The sequence below is a fragment of the Procambarus clarkii genome, unplaced genomic scaffold (assembly GCF_040958095.1).
Source record: "Procambarus clarkii isolate CNS0578487 unplaced genomic scaffold, FALCON_Pclarkii_2.0 HiC_scaffold_1132, whole genome shotgun sequence".
NCBI classification, from domain to species: Eukaryota; Metazoa; Arthropoda; class Malacostraca; order Decapoda; family Cambaridae; genus Procambarus; species Procambarus clarkii.
Genome location: NW_027190163.1, coordinates 27,422 through 50,984, shown reverse-complemented (window position 1 = coordinate 50,984; position 23,563 = coordinate 27,422). Strand labels below are relative to the sequence as shown.

The window sequence follows — 23,563 nt, the reverse complement described above, 5'->3', positions numbered from 1 at the left end:
GGATTGGCAGATGCAGTTTAATGCTGATAAATGTAAAGTTCTGAGGTTAGGTAATGATGATAGAGTTACAAGATACGAGCTAGATGGTGTTGAGATTGCGAAAGGGATCTGGGAGTTATGATTAGTAAGAATTTAAAACAAAAGGATCAATGCATAAATGTTCGTAATAAGGCAAATCGGACACTTGGATTTATTAATCGCAGCGTTAGTAACAAGACACCTGGTGTGGTTCTCAAGCTATATCTTGCTCTAGTTAGGCCCCATTTAGATTATGCAGTTCAGTTTTGGTCGCCATATTGTAAAATGGATATAAATTCACTTGAACGTGTCCAGCGTAGGATGACTAAGTTAATTCCCCAAATTAGAAATCTTCCATATGAAGAAAGATTAACAAAGCTTAAGTTGCATTCACTGGAAAGGCGAAGTGTTAGGGGTGACATGATAGAGGTTTACAAGTGGGTGAATGGACATAACAAAGGGGATATTAATAGGGTATTAAAAGTATCAACACAAGACAGAACTCGAAACAATGGGTATAAATTGGATAAGTTTAGATTTAGGAAAGACTTGGGTAAATACTAGTTCAGTAACAGGGTTGTTGATTTGTGGAACCAATTACCACATAACGTGCTGGAGGTGGGGTCCCTCGATTGTTTCAAGAGCGGGTTGGACAAGTATATGAGTGGGATTGGGTGGTTATAAATAGGAGCTGCCTCGTAATGGGCCAATAGGCTTTCTGCAGTTGCCTTTGTTCTTATATCTTGCTCTGGTTAGGCCCCATTTAGATTATGCAGTTCAGTTTTGGTCGCCATACTTATAGAATGGATATAAATCCACTTGAACGTGTTCCAGCGTAAGATGACTAAGTTAATTCCCCAAATTAGAAATCTTTCATATGAAGAAAGATTAACAAAGCTTAAGTTGCATTCCCTGGAAAGGCGAAGAGTTTAGGGGTGACATGATAGAGGTTTACAAGTGGGTGAATGGACATAACAAAGGGGATATTAATAGGGTATTAAAAGTATCAACACTAGACAGAACACGAAACAATGGGTATAAATTGGATAAGTTTAGATTTAGGAAAGACTTGGGTAAATACTGGTTCAGTAACAGGGTTGTTGATTTGTGGAACCAATTGCCACGTAACATTGTGGAGGTGGGGTCTCTCGATTGTTTCAAGCACTGGGTTGGACGTGTATGAGTGGGACTTGGGTGGTTATAAATAGGAGCTGTCTCGTATGGGCCAATAGGCCTTCTGCAGTTGCCTTTGTTCTATGTTCTTATGTTTACAAGTGGATTGATGGACACAACAAACGGAATAATAATAGGGTATTAAAAGTATCAACACAAGACAGAACACGAAACAATAGGGTATAAATTGGATAAATTTAGATTTAGGAAAGACTTGGGTAAATACTGGTTCGGTAACAGGGTTGTTGATTTGTGGAACCAATTACCGCATAACGTGGTGGAGGTGGGGTTCCTCGATTGTTTCAAGCGCGGGATGGACATGTTTATGAGTGGGATTGGGTGGTTATAGATAGGAGCTGCCTCGTAAGGGCCAATAGGCCTTTTGCAGTTGCCTTTGTTCTTATGTTCTTATAAATTCTTATAAATAGGAGCTGCCTCGTACGGGCCAATAGGCCTTCTGCAGTTATCTCTGTTTTTATGTTCATATGCTCTCATAATCTTGCTCCTCCTCCCCACCCCTCTTCTATCCCTCACTGACACCTGACTCCTACCCTCTTCTCTAGGACACTAATAAATACGCCTCCATCTTAAACATGGGCTCACCATTTGGTCACCACTTGGTCCGGGAGACATCTCCCGTCACGCTGGGTGCAGTTGCGCCTCCACAGATCTCCAGTATCATCTTTTGATACTGGTAATGGCTCGAAAGGGCCACCACTTACCGTGCCACCTCTTGGGTGGCACGGTAATTCATGCCCGTGCCACCTCTTGGGTGGCTTAATCTTCATCAATCAATCAATCAGAATATGTACAGACATCTCCCGTCACGCAGGGTGCAGTCGCACCTCCACAGATCTCCAGTATCATCTATTGATACTGGAAATGGCTCAAAAGGGCCACCACTTATGGGCTATTCATGCCCAAGCCACCTTTTGGGTGGCTTAATCTTCTCTCTCTCTCTCTCTCTTCCTCATCACCACCGGGAGACATCTCCCGTCACGCTGGGTGCAGTCGCACCTCCACAGGTCTCCAGTATCATCTATTGATACTGGTGATGGCTCAAAAGGGCCACCACTTACGGCTTCATCTTCATCTTAACATATTCACAAGGGAAATATCTCCCATCATGCAGGGTGCATTCGCACCTCCACAGATCTCCAGTATCAGCTCTTGATACTGGTAATGGCTTAAAAGGGCCACCACTTACGGGCTATTCATGCCCGTGCCACCTTTTGGGTGGCTTAATCTTCATCAATCAATCAAACATGGGCTCTGTAATCAGTAGGCGACATGGCCAACCGCACGATCAGGGAAGCCCGGGCCACTCACGGCACAAACCCCCAGTATTTAGTTGAGAAAATTATAAGAACTAGGATATACGACTCTAGGTACTGGAAAGAAGAATGCTTTGCCCTCTCGGCGGAATTACTAGTCGACAAAGCAATAGCCCTCAGGTGTATTGGTGGTGTTCACGGAGCCAACAGCAAACCCACGCCATTCCTATGTCTCGTGCTAAAGATGCTCCAGATCCAACCTGAGACTGACATAATTATAGAATTCATCACACAAGAGGATTTTAAGTATGCTCGTGCTTTGGGGGCATTTTACTTGAGGCTTGTATGTGGATCACTGAATTGTTACAAGTACCTGGAACCTCTCCTTAATGACTTTAGAAAACTACGCGTTGTTGACCGTTCCGGCCAGTTCCAGTTTACTCACATGGATGAATATATTGATTGTTTATTAAGAGATGAATGTTCATGTGATATAATTTTACCGAGGATCCAAAAGAGACCGATGGTTAGAGGTGTTTGTTTGGGTTTAAACTGTTAGTAGATAGAGGTATGGGAATTGATTTGGAGGAAGGAGGTAATAAAAGTATGTGTTTGTGGGAGAAAGGAATTGGCAAAACGATCAGGGAAAGAGAAGGTCCGCAAAATAACAATTCACTTAGGGTATATTACACTAACAGTAGAAGTCTAAGAAATAAAATTAACGAATTAAATGCTCTTGTCTGCACAGAAAAAATAGATATTATTGCACTTACCGAAACGTGGATGAATGTAGAAAATAGAGAACTATTAGCTGAATATCAAATATATGGATTTAAACTATTTCACACGGACAGATATATTAGACGAGGAGGTGGAGTAGCCATATATGTTAGGGACAATTTGAAATGTAGTCTCAAAGAGGGAATCAAAACAGAGCCACACACAGAAACTATTTGGATTGAATTAAACGAAAAAGCTAATAATATTATAATAGGAGTAATATATAGGCCACCAAATTTAGACAGAATGGAAGCAAAGCATCTATGGGATGAAATATCTAGAGCATCTAGATCTAACAGTATTTATGTCATGGATGACTTTAATTTTAGCGGAATAAACTGGTTGAACAAAACAGGGAATAGTGAAGCAGAAGATTTTCTAGAATTAATTGACGATTGCTTTCTTACGCAACACATTAAGGAACCAACACGGGAAAATAATATTTTAGATTTAGTGTTAACTAACAGGGAAACGCAAATTAATGACATCGAAATAGGGAGTGAGCTAGGGAGCAGTGATCACAAAGAAATCAGATTTAGCATAGAATGGAATAGACCAGTAGGAGAAAATTCTGTTAAAGTGCCAGATTTTCGAAAAGCTGATTTTAATAGCCTAAGAAATTTTTTGGGTCAAATTGATTGTAAAGGCTTGGGTATGGGGTGTGGGCCGGTCTTGGAGCGAGACATGAACCCAGCGATAGGTGACTTAAATGGGGATTTCGATGTGGATTCAATATATAACTTATTTAAGAATATTCTAAACAAAGCACAGGAACGTAGTATACCATACAAATTGAATAGATCGTATACTAATGACCCAAAGTGGATAACAAAGAATTTGAAGAACCTTATAGGTAAAAAGAGAGCTTGGTACAAAAGGATTAAAAATGGGGAGGTCACTTTAGAACAGGAACTCGTACAACTGGTTAGAAATGTTAAAAAAGAGATAAGGAAAGCAAAAAGAAACTATGAAGTTCGCATAGCAGGGCAAGCAAAGACAAATCCTAAAGGGTTTTTTCAGTTATATCGTACTAAGACTAGGGAAAGGATAGGTCCATTAAAAACTGAGACAGGTCAAATAACAGATAGTGATGAAGAGATGAGTAGTATTTTTAATAAATATTTTGTATCTGTATTTACTAAAGAGGAACTTAACAATATGCCTTCAGCCGAACAAGTCTATGTGGGTGGGGACGAGGACAGGTTGACGAGTTTAGCAGTTACCAGGGAGGATGTTCTTAAACAAATAGTAAAACTCAAACCAAACAAATCCCCAGGGCCGGATGAAGTGTTTGCTAGGGTGCTTAAAGAATGCAAAGAGGAGCTTTGTGACCCACTGTCAACCATATTTAATAAATCAATAGAGTCAGGCAGAGTGCCAGAGTTTTGGAAAGTTGCTAATGTGATACCAGTTTTTAAGAAAGGAGATAGATCACTTGCGTCTAACTATCGACCAATTAGCCTAACGTCTATTGTGGGAAAGTTACTCGAATCTATAATAGCAAATAAAATTCGTCTTCATCTTGAAAAACATAAATTAATAATTGAGTCGCAACATGGTTTTATAAATGGCCGTTCATGTTTAACAAATTTGTTATCTTTTTATTCTAGCATTGTTGAGGCAGTTGATAGTGGTAAGGATTGCGATGTTGTATACCTTGACTTTAGCAAAGCTTTTGATACAGTGCCACATGAAAGACTGATTAAAAAAATAGAGTCTCATGGTATTGGGGGTGCTATATTAAGCTGGATTAGGGCATGGCTATACCAAAGGAAACAGAGAGTTAGTATAAATGGAATCAAGTCAGAGTGGGAAAATGTTGTAAGTGGAGTGCCTCAAGGCTCTGTCCTGGGACCTCTGTTGTTTATAATATATATAAATGATTTAGATTCAGGTTTGAGTAGCAACATTTGCAAATTTGCCGATGATACGAAAATCGGTAGGGAAATTAATTCGGAGGAGGACTCACTATCACTTCAAGTTGATCTAGATAGGGTTTTGAAATGGTCAAAGGATTGGCAGATGCAGTTTAATGCTGATAAATGTAAAGTTCTGAGGTTAGGTAATGATGATAGAGTTACAAGATACGAGCTAGATGGTGTTGTGATTGCGAAGTCGGATTGCGAAAGGGATCTGGGAGTTATGATTAGTAAGAATTTAAAACAAAAGGATCAATGCATAAATGTTCGTAATAAGGCAAATCGGACACTTGGATTTATTAATCGCAGCGTTAGTAACAAGACACCTGGTGTGGTTCTCAAGCTATATCTTGCTCTAGTTAGGCCCCATTTAGATTATGCAGTTCAGTTTTGGTCGCCATATTATAGAATGGATATAAATTCACTTGAACGTGTCCAGCGTAGGATGACTAAGTTAATTCCCCAAATTAGAAATCTTTCATATGAAGAAAGATTAACAAAGCTTAAGTTGCATTCACTGGAAAGGCGAAGAGTTAGGGGTGACATGATAGAGGTTTACAAGTGGATGAATGGACATAACCGGGGGGATATTAATAGGGTATTAAAAGTATCAACACAGGACAGAACACGAAACAATGGATATAAATTGGATAAGTTTAGATTTAGGAAAGACTTGGGTAAATACTGGTTCAGTAACAGGGTTGTTGATTTGTGGAACCAATTGCCGCGTAACATTGTGGAGGTGGGGTCCCTCGATTGTTTCAAGCACGGGTTGGACAAGTATATGAGTGGGATTGGGTGGTTATAGAATAGGAGCTGCCTCGTATGGGCCAATAGGCCTTCTGCAGTTACCTTTGTTCCTATGTTCTTATGATTCATGAAGTCAACAACGAGCTTAAAGGACGAGTATCCGTATTAAATGATGATTTGGACAACCACGAGAGGGAAAGTGATGAGGAGGACATCTTTCCTCCACCAAGACCAAGAAATGATCCAGTAGAGCCATCCCGAACAACACTCTGTGACGACCAGGATGGCAGAGGCCACTCTCGCTCCCCACACCGAGGCCTTCCATGTGACAAAGAAAGAGAAAAGCTTCGCAGAAGTCACTCACAGGAGACAGATCATGAAAGAGGGAAGGAAAGGTCGAGAAAGAGACATCGCAGCAGATCAGAACAACGTCAGCGACGAGGATCTCCAGCCCATCTTCCCCATCACCGAAAAAATCGTGGAGAAAGAGAATCAAATAGAGAGAGTGGAAGGGATTGGAATCGTTGTGAACGCAAAGGAAAACAATATCGCAGTGGACGTAGTAAATGAGATACCTTTTTGAGGATGTGGTAGGAGCTGACAGTGCTCCGTTTGACTTGCAACATCACAAATATCTCACTGCCCTCTCATGAGTTGACCTCACACTTGACTGCCGCCTCATATGAACCTCAAGCTTCCTGTGTTATCATTATACACGAAGCCTTCTTTGGACTCTTGTATGTATTTGAAGTATGACTCTTGTATGTATTCACGTTTCTGTCTTATAAGAACTATGTATTAATAAACAAGTACTTCAATAAACACTGTTGTAATAAATGAATGCTATTATTTACCATCCCAAAGAATAATATGTACCTTTATTCAAGTACAAATAAAATATTTAAATATCTTAGCGCCTGGTGCTTGGAGAGTAGCTGTGATTAGGGTCTTCATCTGGATGAAAAATGTGAAAACCATCTTAAATGTGTTTTTTGATGTTTTTGACGTTGGTCGCAGAAAGGTGACATTTATATAAAGTCGTTTTTAACATAAATTACGTTAATTTCAGTCACTCAATTCATGGACCTTTGGTGCAAACGTATAACTAATGTTTTTAAAATCATCGCCAGCAAATGTTTTTAAACGTTTCTATTTTAAATTAAGTAAAAATGCTTAATGTATGTGGGTGGTTTTGTGCATGTGTGGGGTTGTGCTGGTCTGTGTGTGTGCGTGTACTTTTGATGTGTATGTTAAAGTGCAAATATGTAAGCACTACCATTACAAGAATAGGTGTATGGAGGTATTCCTTTTTTTTTATTAATACATTAGGTACATCTGCATTTGTGCAGCTACCCTAGACTACATGAAGGGGGAGTACAGTGTCAAAAAGCTAGTTACGTGATGCTAAAAATTCCCCATCACACTGGATGGTTAGCCCATTTTGAATGAACAGCATGTTAAAATTTATGAATGCGTCTGTGGGGTTGACCGCTGAATGTAATGGACTTGAGTCGAGGACGGGTTGGTCCTGGGACCTCTGTTGTTTAATATATATATAAATGATTTAGATTCAGGTTTGAGTAGCAACATTTGCAAATTTGCCGATGATACGAAAATCGGTAGGGAAATTAATTCGGAGGAGGACTCACTATCACTTCAAGTTCATCTAGATAGGGTTTTGAAATGGTCAAAGGATTGGCAGATGCAGTTTAATGCTGATAAATGTAAAGTTCTGAGGTTAGGTAATGATGATAGAGTTACAAGATACGAGCTAGATGGTGTTGAGATTGCGAAAGGGATCTGGGAGTTATGATTAGTAAGAATTTAAAACAAAAGGATCAATGCATAAATGTTCGTAATAAGGCAAATCGGACACTTGGATTTATTAATCGCAGCGTTAGTAACAAGACACCTGGTGTGGTTCTCAAGCTATATCTTGCTCTAGTTAGGCCCCATTTAGATTATGCAGTTCAGTTTTGGTCGCCATATTGTAAAATGGATATAAATTCACTTGAACGTGTCCAGCGTAGGATGACTAAGTTAATTCCCCAAATTAGAAATCTTCCATATGAAGAAAGATTAACAAAGCTTAAGTTGCATTCACTGGAAAGGCGAAGTGTTAGGGGTGACATGATAGAGGTTTACAAGTGGGTGAATGGACATAACAAAGGGGATATTAATAGGGTATTAAAAGTATCAACACAAGACAGAACTCGAAACAATGGGTATAAATTGGATAAGTTTAGATTTAGGAAAGACTTGGGTAAATACTAGTTCAGTAACAGGGTTGTTGATTTGTGGAACCAATTACCACATAACGTGCTGGAGGTGGGGTCCCTCGATTGTTTCAAGAGCGGGTTGGACAAGTATATGAGTGGGATTGGGTGGTTATAAATAGGAGCTGCCTCGTAATGGGCCAATAGGCCTTCTGCAGTTGCCTTTGTTCTTATATCTTGCTCTGGTTAGGCCCCATTTAGATTATGCAGTTCAGTTTTGGTCGCAATACTATAGAATGGATATAAATCCACTTGAACGTGTTCAGCGTAAGATGACTAAGTTAATTCCCCAAATTAGAAATCTTTCATATGAAGAAAGATTAACAAAGCTTAAATTGCATTCACTGGAAAGGTGAAGAGTTTGGGGTGACATGATAGAGGTTTACAAGTGGGTGAATGGACATAACAAAGGGGATATTAATAGGGTATTAAAAGTATCAACACTAGACAGAACACGAAACAATGGGTATAAATTGGATAAATTTAGATTTAGGAAAGACTTGGGTAAATACTGGTTCGGTAACAGGGTTGTTGATTTGTGGAACCAATTACCGCATAACGTGGTGGAGGTGGGGTTCCTCGATTGTTTCAAGCGCGGGATGGACATGTTTATGAGTGGGATTGGGTGGTTATAGATAGGAGCTGCCTCGTAAGGGCCAATAGGCCTTTTGCAGTTGCCTTTGTTCTTATGTTCTTATAAATTCTTATAAATAGGAGCTGCCTCGTACGGGCCAATAGGCCTTCTGCAGTTATCTCTGTTTTTATGTTCATATGCTCTCATAATCTTGCTCCTCCTCCCCACCCCTCTTCTATCCCTCACTGACACCTGACTCCTACCCTCTTCTCTAGGACACTAATAAATACGCCTCCATCTTAAACATGGGCTCACCATTTGGTCACCACTTGGTCCGGGAGACATCTCCCGTCACGCTGGGTGCAGTTGCGCCTCCACAGATCTCCAGTATCATCTTTTGATACCTGGGCTCGAAAGGGCCACCACTTACGGGCTATTCATGCCCGTGCCACCTCTTGGGTGGCTTAATCTTCATCAATCAATCAATCAGAATATGTACAGACATCTCCCGTCACGCAGGGTGCAGTCGCACCTCCACAGATCTCCAGTATCATCTATTGATACTGGAAATGGCTCAAAAGGGCCACCACTTATGGGCTATTCATGCCCAAGCCACCTTTTGGGTGGCTTAATCTTCTCTCTCTCTCTCTCTCTTCCTCATCACCACCGGGAGACATCTCCCGTCACGCTGGGTGCAGTCGCACCTCCACAGGTCTCCAGTATCATCTATTGATACTGGTGATGGCTCAAAAGGGCCACCACTTACGGCTTCATCTTCATCTTAACATATTCACAAGGGAAACATCTCCCATCATGCAGGGTGCATTCGCACCTCCACAGATCTCCAGTATCAGCTCTTGATACTGGTAATGGCTTAAAAGGGCCACCACTTACGGGCTATTCATGCCCGTGCCACCTTTTGGGTGGCTTAATCTTCATCAATCAATCAAACATGGGCTCTGTAATCAGTAGGCGACATGGCCAACCACACGATCAGGGAAGCCCGGGCCACTCACGGCACAAACCCCCAGTATTTAGTTGAGAAAATTATAAGAACTAGGATATACGACTCTAGGTACTGGAAAGAAGAATGCTTTGCCCTCTCGGCGGAATTACTAGTCGACAAAGCAATAGCCCTCAGGTGTATTGGTGGTGTTCACGGAGCCAACAGCAAACCCACGCCATTCCTATGTCTCGTGCTAAAGATGCTCCAGATCCAACCTGAGACTGACATAATTATAGAATTCATCACACAAGAGGATTTTAAGTATGCTCGTGCTTTGGGGGCATTTTACTTGAGGCTTGTATGTGGATCACTGAATTGTTACAAGTACCTGGAACCTCTCCTTAATGACTTTAGAAAACTACGCGTTATTGACCGTTCCGGCCAGTTCCAGTTTACTCACATGGATGAATATATTGATTGTTTATTAAGAGATGAATGTTCATGTGATATAATTTTACCGAGGATCCAAAAGAGACCGATGGTTAGAGGTGTTTGTTTGGGTTTAAACTGTTAGTAGATAGAGGTATGGGAATTGATTTGGAGGAAGGAGGTAATAAAAGTATGTGTTTGTGGGAGAAAGGAATTGGCAAAACGATCAGGGAAAGAGAAGGTCCGCAAAATAACAATTCACTTAGGGTATATTACACTAACAGTAGAAGTCTAAGAAATAAAATTAACGAATTAAATGCTCTTGTCTGCACAGAAAAAATAGATATTATTGCACTTACCGAAACGTGGATGAATGTAGAAAATAGAGAACTATTAGCTGAATATCAAATATATGGATTTAAACTATTTCACACGGACAGATATATTAGACGAGGAGGTGGAGTAGCCATATATGTTAGGGACAATTTGAAATGTAGTCTCAAAGAGGGAATCAAAACAGAGCCACACACAGAAACTATTTGGATTGAATTAAACGAAAAAGCTAATAATATTATAATAGGAGTAATATATAGGCCACCAAATTTAGACAGAATGGAAGCAAAGCATCTATGGGATGAAATATCTAGAGCATCTAGATCTAACAGTATTTATGTCATGGGTGACTTTAATTTTAGCGGAATAAACTGGTTGAACAAAACAGGGAATAGTGAAGCAGAAGATTTTCTAGAATTAATTGACGATTGCTTTCTTACGCAACACATTAAGGAACCAACACGGGAAAATAATATTTTAGATTTAGTGTTAACTAACAGGGAAACGCAAATTAATGACATCGAAATAGGGAGTGAGCTAGGGAGCAGTGATCACAAAGAAATCAGATTTAGCATAGAATGGAATAGACCAGTAGGAGAAAATTCTGTTAAAGTGCCAGATTTTCGAAAAGCTGATTTTAATAGCCTAAGAAATTTTTTGGGTCAAATTGATTGGAAAGGCTTGGGTATGGGGTGTGGGCCGGTCTTGGAGCGAGACATGAACCCAGCGATAGGTGACTTAAATGGGGATTTCGATGTGGATTCAATATATAACTTATTTAAGAATATTCTAAACAAAGCACAGGAACGTAGTATACCATACAAATTGAATAGATCGTATACTAATGACCCAAAGTGGATAACAAAGAATTTGAAGAACCTTATAGGTAAAAAGAGAGCTTGGTACAAAAGGATTAAAAATGGGGAGGTCACTTTAGAACAGGAATTCGTACAACTGGTTAGAAATGTTAAAAAAGAGATAAGGAAAGCAAAAAGAAACTATGAAGTTCGCATAGCAGGGCAAGCAAAGACAAATCCTAAAGGGTTTTTTCAGTTATATCGTACTAAGACTAGGGAAAGGATAGGTCCATTAAAAACTGAGACAGGTCAAATAACAGATAGTGATGAAGAGATGAGTAGTATTTTTAATAAATATTTTGTATCTGTATTTACTAAAGAGGAACTTAACAATATGCCTTCAGCCGAACAAGTCTATGTGGGTGGGGACGAGGACAGGTTGACGAGTTTAGCAGTTACCAGGGAGGATGTTCTTAAACAAATAGTAAAACTCAAACCAAACAAATCCCCAGGGCCGGATGAAGTGTTTGCTAGGGTGCTTAAAGAATGCAAAGAGGAGCTTTGTGACCCACTGTCAACCATATTTAATAAATCAATAGAGTCAGGCAGAGTGCCAGAGTTTTGGAAAGTTGCTAATGTGATACCAGTTTTTAAGAAAGGAGATAGATCACTTGCGTCTAACTATCGACCAATTAGCCTAACGTCTATTGTGGGAAAGTTACTCGAATCTATAATAGCAAATAAAATTCGTCTTCATCTTGAAAAACATAAATTAATAATTGAGTCGCAACATGGTTTTATAAATGGCCGTTCATGTTTAACAAATTTGTTATCTTTTTATTCTAGCATTGTTGAGGCAGTTGATAGTGGTAAGGATTGCGATGTTGTATACCTTGACTTTAGCAAAGCTTTTGATACAGTGCCACATGAAAACATAAATTAATAATTGAGTCGCAACATGGTTTTATAAATGGCCGTTCATGTTTAACAAATTTGTTATCTTTTTATTCTAGCATTGTTGAGGCAGTTGATAGTGGTAAGGATTGCGATGTTGTATACCTTGACTTTAGCAAAGCTTTTGATACAGTGCCACATGAAAGACTGATTAAAAAAATAGAGTCTCATGGTATGGGGGGTGCTATATTAAGCTGGATTAGGGCATGGCTATACCAAAGGAAACAGAGAGTTAGTATAAATGGAATCAAGTCAGAGTGGGAAAATGTTGTAAGTGGAGTGCCTCAAGGCTCTGTCCTGGGACCTCTGTTGTTTATAATATATATAAATGATTTAGATTCAGGTTTGAGTAGCAACATTTGCAAATTTGCCGATGATACGAAAATCGGTAGGGAAATTAATTCGGAGGAGGACTCACTATCACTTCAAGTTGATCTAGATAGGGTTTTGAAATGGTCAAAGGATTGGCAGATGCAGTTTAATGCTGATAAATGTAAAGTTCTGAGGTTAGGTAATGATGATAGAGTTACAAGATACGAGCTAGATGGTGTTGAGATTGCGAAAGGGATCTGGGAGTTATGATTAGTAAGAATTTAAAACAAAAGGATCAATGCATAAATGTTCGTAATAAGGCAAATCGGACACTTGGATTTATTAATCGCAGCGTTAGTAACAAGACACCTGGTGTGGTTCTCAAGCTATATCTTGCTCTAGTTAGGCCCCATTTAGATTATGCAGTTCAGTTTTGGTCGCCATATTATAGAATGGATATAAATTCACTTGAACGTGTCCAGCGTAGGATGACTAAGTTAATTCCCCAAATTAGAAATCTTTCATATGAAGAAAGATTAACAAAGCTTAAGTTGCATTCACTGGAAAGGCGAAGAGTTAGGGGTGACATGATAGAGGTTTACAAGTGGATGAATGGACATAACCGGGGGGATATTAATAGGGTATTAAAAGTATCAACACAGGACAGAACACGAAACAATGGATATAAATTGGATAAGTTTAGATTTAGGAAAGACTTGGGTAAATACTGGTTCAGTAACAGGGTTGTTGATTTGTGGAACCAATTGCCGCGTAACATTGTGGAGGTGGGGTCCCTCGATTGTTTCAAGCACGGGTTGGACAAGTATATGAGTGGGATTGGGTGGTTATAGAATAGGAGCTGCCTCGTATGGGCCAATAGGCCTTCTGCAGTTACCTTTGTTCTTATGTTCTTATGATTCATGAAGTCAACAACGAGCTTAAAGGACGAGTATCCGTATTAAATGATGATTTGGACAACCACGAGAGGGAAAGTGATGAGGAGGACATCTTTCCTCCACCAAGACCAAGAAATGATCCAGTAGAGCCATCCCGAACAACACTCTGTGACGACCAGGATGGCAGAGGCCACTCTCGCTCCCCACACCGAGGCCTTCCATGTGACAAAGAAAGAGAAAAGCTTCGCAGAAGTCACTCACAGGAGACAGATCATGAAAGAGGGAAGGAAAGGTCGAGAAAGAGACATCGCAGCAGATCAGAACAACGTCAGCGACGAGGATCTCCAGCCCATCTTCCCCATCACCGAAAAAATCGTGGAGAAAGAGAATCAAATAGAGAGAGAGGAAGGGATTGGAATCGTTGTGAACGCAAAGGAAAACAATATCGCAGTGGACGTAGTAAATGAGATACCTTTTTGAGGATGTGGTAGGAGCTGACAGTGCTCCGTTTGACTTGCAACATCACAAATATCTCACTGCCCTCTCATGAGTTGACCTCACACTTGACTGCCGCCTCATATGAACCTCAAGCTTCCTGTGTTATCATTATACACGAAGCCTTCTTTGGACTCTTGTATGTATTTGAAGACCTGTATTCACGTTTCTGTCTTATAAGAACTATGTATTAATAAACAAGTACTTCAATAAACACTGTTGTAATAAATGAATGCTATTATTTACCATCCCAAAGAATAATATGTACCTTTATTCAAGTACAAATCAAATATTTAAATATCTTAGCGCCTGGTGCTTGGAGAGTAGCTGTGATTAGGGTCTTCATCTGGATGAAAAATGTGAAAACCATCTTAAATGTGTTTTTTGATGTTTTTGACGTTGGTCGCAGAAAGGTGACATTTATATAAAGTCGTTTTTAACATAAATTACGTTAATTTCAGTCACTCAATTCATGGACCTTTGGTGCAAACGTATAACTAATGTTTTTAAATTCATCGCCAGCAAATGTTTTTAAACGTTTCTATTTTAAATTAAGTAAAAATGCTTAATGTATGTGGGTGGTTTTGTGCATGTGTGGGGTTGTGCTGGTCTGTGTGTGTGCGTGTACTTTTGATGTGTATGTTAAAGTGCAAATATGTAAGCACTACCATTACAAGAATAGGTGTATGGAGGTATTCCTTTTTTTTATTAATACATTAGGTACATCTGCATTTGTGCAGCTACCCTAGACTACATAAAGGGGGAGTACAGTGTCAAAAAGCTAGTTACGTGATGCTAAAAATTCCCCATCACACTGGATGGTTAGCCCATTTTGAATGAACAGCATGTTAAAATTTATGAATGCGTCTGTGGGGTTGACCGCTGAATGTAATGGACTTGAGTCGAGGACGGGTTGGTCCTGGGACCTCTGTTGTTTAATATATATATAAATGATTTAGATTCAGGTTTGAGTAGCAACATTTGCAAATTTGCCGATGATACGAAAATCGGTAGGGAAATTAATTCGGAGGAGGACTCACTATCACTTCAAGTTCATCTAGATAGGGTTTTGAAATGGTCAAAGGATTGGCAGATGCAGTTTAATGCTGATAAATGTAAAGTTCTGAGGTTAGGTAATGATGATAGAGTTACAAGATACGAGCTAGATGGTGTTGAGATTGCGAAAGGGATCTGGGAGTTATGATTAGTAAGAATTTAAAACAAAAGGATCAATGCATAAATGTTCGTAATAAGGCAAATCGGACACTTGGATTTATTAATCGCAGCGTTAGTAACAAGACACCTGGTGTGGTTCTCAAGCTATATCTTGCTCTAGTTAGGCCCCATTTAGATTATGCAGTTCAGTTTTGGTCGCCATATTGTAAAATGGATATAAATTCACTTGAACGTGTTAATTCCCCAAATTAGAAATCTTCCATATGAAGAAAGATTAACAAAGCTTAAGTTGCATTCACTGGAAAGGCGAAGTGTTAGGGGTGACATGATAGAGGTTTACAAGTGGGTGAATGGACATAACAAAGGGGATATTAATAGGGTATTAAAAGTATCAACACAAGACAGAACTCGAAACAATGGGTATAAATTGGATAAGTTTAGATTTAGGAAAGACTTGGGTAAATACTAGTTCAGTAACAGGGTTGTTGATTTGTGGAACCAATTACCACATAACGTGCTGGAGGTGGGGTCCCTCGATTGTTTCAAGAGCGGGTTGGACAAGTATATGAGTGGGATTGGGTGGTTATAAATAGGAGCTGCCTCGTAATGGGCCAATAGGCCTTCTGCAGTTGCCTTTGTTCTTATATCTTGCTCTGGTTAGGCCCCATTTAGATTATGCAGTTCAGTTTTGGTCGCAATACTATAGAATGGATATAAATCCACTTGAACGTGTTCAGCGTAAGATGACTAAGTTAATTCCCCAAATTAGAAATCTTTCATATGAAGAAAGATTAACAAAGCTTAAATTGCATTCACTGGAAAGGTGAAGAGTTTGGGGTGACATGATAGAGGTTTACAAGTGGGTGAATGGACATAACAAAGGGGATATTAATAGGGTATTAAAAGTATCAACACTAGACAGAACACGAAACAATGGGTATAAATTGGATAAGTTTAGATTTAGGAAAGACTTGGGTAAATACTGGTTCAGTAACAGGGTTGTTGATTTGTGGAACCAATTGCCACGTAACATTGTGGAGGTGGGGTCTCTCGATTGTTTCAAGCATGGGTTGGACGTGTATGAGTGGGATTGGGTGGTTATAAATAGGAGCTGTCTCGTATGGGCCAATAGGCCTTCTGCAGTTGCCTTTGTTCTATGTTCTTATGTTTACAAGTGGATTGATGGACACAACAAACGGAATAATAATAGGGTATTAAAAGTATCAACACAAGACAGAACACGAAACAATGGGTATAAATTGGATAAATTTAGATTTAGGAAAGACTTGGGTAAATACTGGTTCGGTAACAGGGTTGTTGATTTGTGGAACCAATTACCGCATAACGTGGTGGAGGTGGGGTTCCTCGATTGTTTCAAGCGCGGGATGGACATGTTTATGAGTGGGATTGGGTGGTTATAGATAGGAGCTGCCTCGTAAGGGCCAATAGGCCTTTTGCAGTTGCCTTTGTTCTTATGTTCTTATAAATTCTTATAAATAGGAGCTGCCTCGTACGGGCCAATAGGCCTTCTGCAGTTATCTCTGTTTTTATGTTCATATGCTCTCATAATCTTGCTCCTCCTCCCCACCCCTCTTCTATCCCTCACTGACACCTGACTCCTACCCTCTTCTCTAGGACACTAATAAATACGCCTCCATCTTAAACATGGGCTCACCATTTGGTCACCACTTGGTCCGGGAGACATCTCCCGTCACGCTGGGTGCAGTTGCGCCTCCACAGATCTCCAGTATCATCTTTTGATACTGGTAATGGCTCGAAAGGGCCACCACTTACGGGCTATTCATGCCCGTGCCACCTCTTGGGTGGCTTAATCTTCATCAATCAATCAATCAGAATATGTACAGACATCTCCCGTCACGCAGGGTGCAGTCGCACCTCCACAGATCTCCAGTATCATCTATTGATACTGGAAATGGCTCAAAAGGGCCACCACTTATGGGCTATTCATGCCCAAGCCACCTTTTGGGTGGCTTAATCTTCTCTCTCTCTCTTCCTCATCACCACCGGGAGACATCTCCCGTCACGCTGGGTGCAGTCGCACCTCCACAGGTCTCCAGTATCATCTATTGATACTGGTGATGGCTCAAAAGGGCCACCACTTACGGCTTCATCTTCATCTTAACATATTCACAAGGGAAACATCTCCCATCATGCAGGGTGCATTCGCACCTCCACAGATCTCCAGTATCAGCTCTTGATACTGGTAATGGCTTAAAAGGGCCACCACTTACGGGCTATTCATGCCCGTGCCACCTTTTGGGTGGCTTAATCTTCATCAATCAATCAAACATGGGCTCTGTAATCAGTAGGCGACATGGCCAACCGCACGATCAGGGAAGCCCGGGCCACTCACGGCACAAACCCCCAGTATTTAGTTGAGAAAATTATAAGAACTAGGATATACGACTCTAGGTACTGGAAAGAAGAATGCTTTGCCCTCTCGGCGGAATTACTAGTCGACAAAGCAATAGCCCTCAGGTGTATTGGTGGTGTTCACGGAGCCAACAGCAAACCCACGCCATTCCTATGTCTCGTGCTAAAGATGCTCCAGATCCAACCTGAGACTGACATAATTATAGAATTCATCACACAAGAGGATTTTAAGTATGCTCGTGCTTTGGGGGCATTTTACTTGAGGCTTGTATGTGGATCACTGAATTGTTACAAGTACCTGGAACCTCTCCTTAATGACTTTAGAAAACTACGCGTTATTGACCGTTCCGGCCAGTTCCAGTTTACTCACATGGATGAATATATTGATTGTTTATTAAGAGATGAATGTTCATGTGATATAATTTTACCGAGGATCCAAAAGAGACCGATTCATGAAGTCAACAACGAGCTTAAAGGACGAGTATCCGTATTAAATGATGATTTGGACAACCACGAGAGGGAAAGTGATGAGGAGGACATCTTTCCTCCACCAAGACCAAGAAATGATCCAGTAGAGCCATCCCGAACAACACTCTGTGACGACCAGGATGGCAGAGGCCACTCTCGCTCCCCACACCGAGGCCTTCCATGTGACAAAGAAAGAGAAAAGCTTCGCAGAAGTCACTCACAGGAGACAGATCATGAAAGAGGGAAGGAAAGGTCGAGAAAGAGACATCGCAGCAGATCAGAACAACGTCAGCGACGAGGATCTCCAGCCCATCTTCCCCATCACCGAAAAAATCGTGGAGAAAGAGAATCAAATAGAGAGAGAGGAAGGGATTGGAATCGTTGTGAACGCAAAGGAAAACAATATCGCAGTGGACGTAGTAAATGAGATACCTTTTTGAGGATGTGGTAGGAGCTGACAGTGCTCCGTTTGACTTGCAACATCACAAATATCTCACTGCCCTCTCATGAGTTGACCTCACACTTGACTGCCGCCTCATATGAACCTCAAGCTTCCTGTGTTATCATTATACACGAAGCCTTCTTTGGACTCTTGTATGTATTTGAAGACCTGTATTCACGTTTCTGTCTTATAAGAACTATGTATTAATAAACAAGTACTTCAATAAACACTGTTGTAATAAATGAATGCTATTATTTACCATCCCAAAGAATAATATGTACCTTTATTCAAGTACAAATAAAATATTTAAATATCTTAGCGCCTGGTGCTTGGAGAGTAGCTGTGATTAGGGTCTTCATCTGGATGAAAAATGTGAAAACCATCTTAAATGTGTTTTTTGATGTTTTTGACGTTGGTCGCAGAAAGGTGACATTTATATAAAGTCGTTTTTAACATTAATTACGTTAATTTCAGTCACTCAATTCATGGACCTTTGGTGCAAACGTATAACTAATGTTTTTAAAATCATCGCCAGCAAATGTTTTTAAACGTTTCTATTTTAAATTAAGTAAAAATGCTTAATGTATGTGGGTGGTTTTGTGCATGTGTGGGGTTGTGCTGGTCTGTGTGTGTGCGTGTACTTTTGATGTGTATGTTAAAGTGCAAATATGTAAGCACTACCATTACAAGAATAGGTGTATGGAGGTATTCCTTTTTTTTATTAATACATTAGGTACATCTGCATTTGTGCAGCTACCCTAGACTACATGAAGGGGGCGTACAGTGTCAAAAAGCTAGTTACGTGATGCTAAAAATTCCCCATCACACTGGATGGTTAGCCCATTTTGAATGAACAGCATGTTAAAATTTATGAATGCGTCTGTGGGGTTGACCGCTGAATGTAATGGACTTGAGTCGAGGACGGGTTGGTCCTGGGACCTCTGTTGTTTAATATATATATAAATGATTTAGATTCAGGTTTGAGTAGCAACATTTGCAAATTTGCCGATGATACGAAAATCGGTAGGGAAATTAATTCGGAGGAGGACTCACTATCACTTCAAGTTCATCTAGATAGGGTTTTGAAATGGTCAAAGGATTGGCAGATGCAGTTTAATGCTGATAAATGTAAAGTTCTGAGGTTAGGTAATGATGATAGAGTTACAAGATACGAGCTAGATGGTGTTGAGATTGCGAAAGGGATCTGGGAGTTATGATTAGTAAGAATTTAAAACAAAAGGATCAATGCATAAATGTTCGTAATAAGGCAAATCGGACACTTGGATTTATTAATCGCAGCGTTAGTAACAAGACACCTGGTGTGGTTCTCAAGCTATATCTTGCTCTAGTTAGGCCCCATTTAGATTATGCAGTTCAGTTTTGGTCGCCATATTGTAAAATGGATATAAATTCACTTGAACGTGTCCAGCGTAGGATGACTAAGTTAATTCCCCAAATTAGAAATCTTCCATATGAAGAAAGATTAACAAAGCTTAAGTTGCATTCACTGGAAAGGCGAAGTGTTAGGGGTGACATGATAGAGGTTTACAAGTGGGTGAATGGACATAACAAAGGGGATATTAATAGGGTATTAAAAGTATCAACACAAGACAGAACTCGAAACAATGGGTATAAATTGGATAAGTTTAGATTTAGGAAAGACTTGGGTAAATACTAGTTCAGTAACAGGGTTGTTGATTTGTGGAACCAATTACCACATAACGTGCTGGAGGTGGGGTCCCTCGATTGTTTCAAGAGCGGGTTGGACAAGTATATGAGTGGGATTGGGTGGTTATAAATAGGAGCTGCCTCGTAATGGGCCAATAGGCCTTCTGCAGTTGCCTTTGTTCTTATATCTTGCTCTGGTTAGGCCCCATTTAGATTATGCAGTTCAGTTTTGGTCGCAATACTATAGAATGGATATAAATCCACTTGAACGTGTTCAGCGTAAGATGACTAAGTTAATTCCCCAAATTAGAAATCTTTCATATGAAGAAAGATTAACAAAGCTTAAATTGCATTCACTGGAAAGGTGAAGAGTTTGGGGTGACATGATAGAGGTTTACAAGTGGGTGAATGGACATAACAAAGGGGATATTAATAGGGTATTAAAAGTATCAACACTAGACAGAACACGAAACAATGGGTATAAATTGGATAAGTTTAGATTTAGGAAAGACTTGGGTAAATACTGGTTCAGTAACAGGGTTGTTGATTTGTGGAACCAATTGCCACGTAACATTGTGGAGGTGGGGTCTCTCGATTGTTTCAAGCATGGGTTGGACGTGTATGAGTGGGATTGGGTGGTTATAAATAGGAGCTGTCTCGTATGGGCCAATAGGCCTTCTGCAGTTGCCTTTGTTCTATGTTCTTATGTTTACAAGTGGATTGATGGACACAACAAACGGAATAATAATAGGGTATTAAAAGTATCAACACAAGACAGAACACGAAACAATGGGTATAAATTGGATAAATTTAGATTTAGGAAAGACTTGGGTAAATACTGGTTCGGTAACAGGGTTGTTGATTTGTGGAACCAATTACCGCATAACGTGGTGGAGGTGGGGTTCCTCGATTGTTTCAAGCGCGGGATGGACATGTTTATGAGTGGGATTGGGTGGTTATAGATAGGAGCTGCCTCGTAAGGGCCAATAGGCCTTTTGCAGTTGCCTTTGTTCTTATGTTCTTATAAATAGGAGCTGCCTCGTACGGGCCAATAGGCCTTCTGCAGTTATCTCTGTTTTTATGTTCATATGCTCTCATAATCTTGCTCCTCCTCCCCACCCCTCTTCTATCCCTCACTGACACCTGACTCCTACCCTCTTCTCTAGGACACTAATAAATACGCCTCCATCTTAAACATGGGCTCACCATTTGGTCACCACTTGGTCCGGGAGACATCTCCCGTCACGCTGGGTGCAGTTGCGCCTCCACAGATCTCCAGTATCATCTTTTGATACTGGTAATGGCTCGAAAGGGCCACCACTTACGGGCTATTCATGCCCGTGCCACCTTTTGGGTGGCTTAATCTTCTCTCTCTCTCTCTCTCTCTCTTCCTCATCACCACCGGGAGACATCTCCCGTCACGCTGGGTGCAGTCGCACCTCCACAGGTCTCCAGTATCATCTATTGATACTGGTGATGGCTCAAAAGGGCCACCACTTACGGCTTCATCTTCATCTTAACATATTCACAAGGGAAACATCTCCCATCATGCAGGGTGCATTCGCACCTCCACAGATCTCCAGTATCAGCTCTTGATACTGGTAATGGCTTAAAAGGGCCACCACTTACGGGCTATTCATGCCCGTGCCACCTTTTGGGTGGCTTAATCTTCATCAATCAATCAAACATGGGCTCTGTAATCAGTAGGCGACATGGCCAACCGCACGATCAGGGAAGCCCGGGCCACTCACGGCACAAACCCCCAGTATTTAGTTGAGAAAATTATAAGAACTAGGATATACGACTCTAGGTACTGGAAAGAAGAATGCTTTGCCCTCTCGGCGGAATTACTAGTCGACAAAGCAATAGCCCTCAGGTGTATTGGTGGTGTTCACGGAGCCAACAGCAAACCCACGCCATTCCTATGTCTCGTGCTAAAGATGCTCCAGATCCAACCTGAGACTGACATAATTATAGAATTCTTCACACAAGAGGATTTTAAGTATGCTCGTGCTTTGGGGGAATTTTACTTGAGGCTTGTATGTGGATCACTGAATTGTTACAAGTACCTGGAACCTCTCCTTAATGACTTTAGAAAACTACGCGTTATTGACCGTTCCGGCCAGTTCCAGTTTACTCACATGGATGAATATATTGATTGTTTATTAAGAGATGAATGTTCATGTGATATAATTTTACCGAGGATCCAAAAGAGACCGATTCATGAAGTCAACAACGAGCTTAAAGGACGAGTATCCGTATTAAATGATGATTTGGACAACCACGAGAGGGAAAGTGATGAGGAGGACATCTTTCCTCCACCAAGACCAAGAAATGATCCAGTAGAGCCATCCCGAACAACACTCTGTGACGACCAGGATGGCAGAGGCCACTCTCGCTCCCCACACCGAGGCCTTCCATGTGACAAAGAAAGAGAAAAGCTTCGCAGAAGTCACTCACAGGAGACAGATCATGAAAGAGGGAAGGAAAGGTCGAGAAAGAGACATCGCAGCAGATCAGAACAACGTCAGCGACGAGGATCTCCAGCCCATCTTCCCCATCACCGAAAAAATCGTGGAGAAAGAGAATCAAATAGAGAGAGAGGAAGGGATTGGAATCGTTGTGAACGCAAAGGAAAACAATATCGCAGTGGACGTAGTAAATGAGATACCTTTTTGAGGATGTGGTAGGAGCTGACAGTGCTCCGTTTGACTTGCAACATCACAAATATCTCACTGCCCTCTCATGAGTTGACCTCACACTTGACTGCCGCCTCATATGAACCTCAAGCTTCCTGTGTTATCATTATACACGAAGCCTTCTTTGGACTCTTGTATGTATTTGAAGACCTGTATTCACGTTTCTGTCTTATAAGAACTATGTATTAATAAACAAGTACTTCAATAAACACTGTTGTAATAAATGAATGCTATTATTTACCATCCCAAAGAATAATATGTACCTTTATTCAAGTACAAATAAAATATTTAAATATCTTAGCGCCTGGTGCTTGGAGAGTAGCTGTGATTAGGGTCTTCATCTGGATGAAAAATGTGAAAACCATCTTAAATGTGTTTTTTGATGTTTTTGACGTTGGTCGCAGAAAGGTGACATTTATATAAAGTCGTTTTTAACATAAATTACGTTAATTTCAGTCACTCAATTCATGGACCTTTGGTGCAAACGTATAACTAATGTTTTTAAATTCATCGCCAGCAAATGTTTTTAAACGTTTCTATTTTAAATTAAGTAAAAGTGCTTAATGTATGTGGGTGGTTTTGTGCATGTGTGGGGTTGTGCTGGTCTGTGTGTGTGCGTGTACTTTTGATGTGTATGTTAAAGTGCAAATATGTAAGCACTACCATTACAAGAATAGGTGTATGGAGGTATTCCTTTTTTTTATTAATACATTAGGTACATCTGCATTTGTGCAGCTACCCTAGACTACATGAAGGGGGAGTACAGTGTCAAAAAGCTAGTTACGTGATG

At 40.5% G+C, this 23,563-nt stretch overlaps 4 pseudogenes; all 4 read left to right on the top strand.

The window, feature by feature from the left end:
* The first annotated feature begins 2,358 nt into the window (after positions 1–2,358).
* On the top strand, positions 2,359–6,484 carry LOC138362056 (pre-mRNA-splicing factor 38A pseudogene; annotated as a pseudogene).
* A 3,257-nt stretch (positions 6,485–9,741) lies between these two features.
* LOC138362055 (pre-mRNA-splicing factor 38A pseudogene) lies at positions 9,742–13,898 on the top strand (annotated as a pseudogene).
* A 3,392-nt stretch (positions 13,899–17,290) lies between these two features.
* Positions 17,291–18,391, top strand: LOC138362054 (pre-mRNA-splicing factor 38A pseudogene; annotated as a pseudogene).
* A 3,395-nt stretch (positions 18,392–21,786) lies between these two features.
* On the top strand, positions 21,787–22,740 carry LOC138362053 (pre-mRNA-splicing factor 38A pseudogene; annotated as a pseudogene).
* Positions 22,741–23,563: the final 823 nt, after the last annotated feature.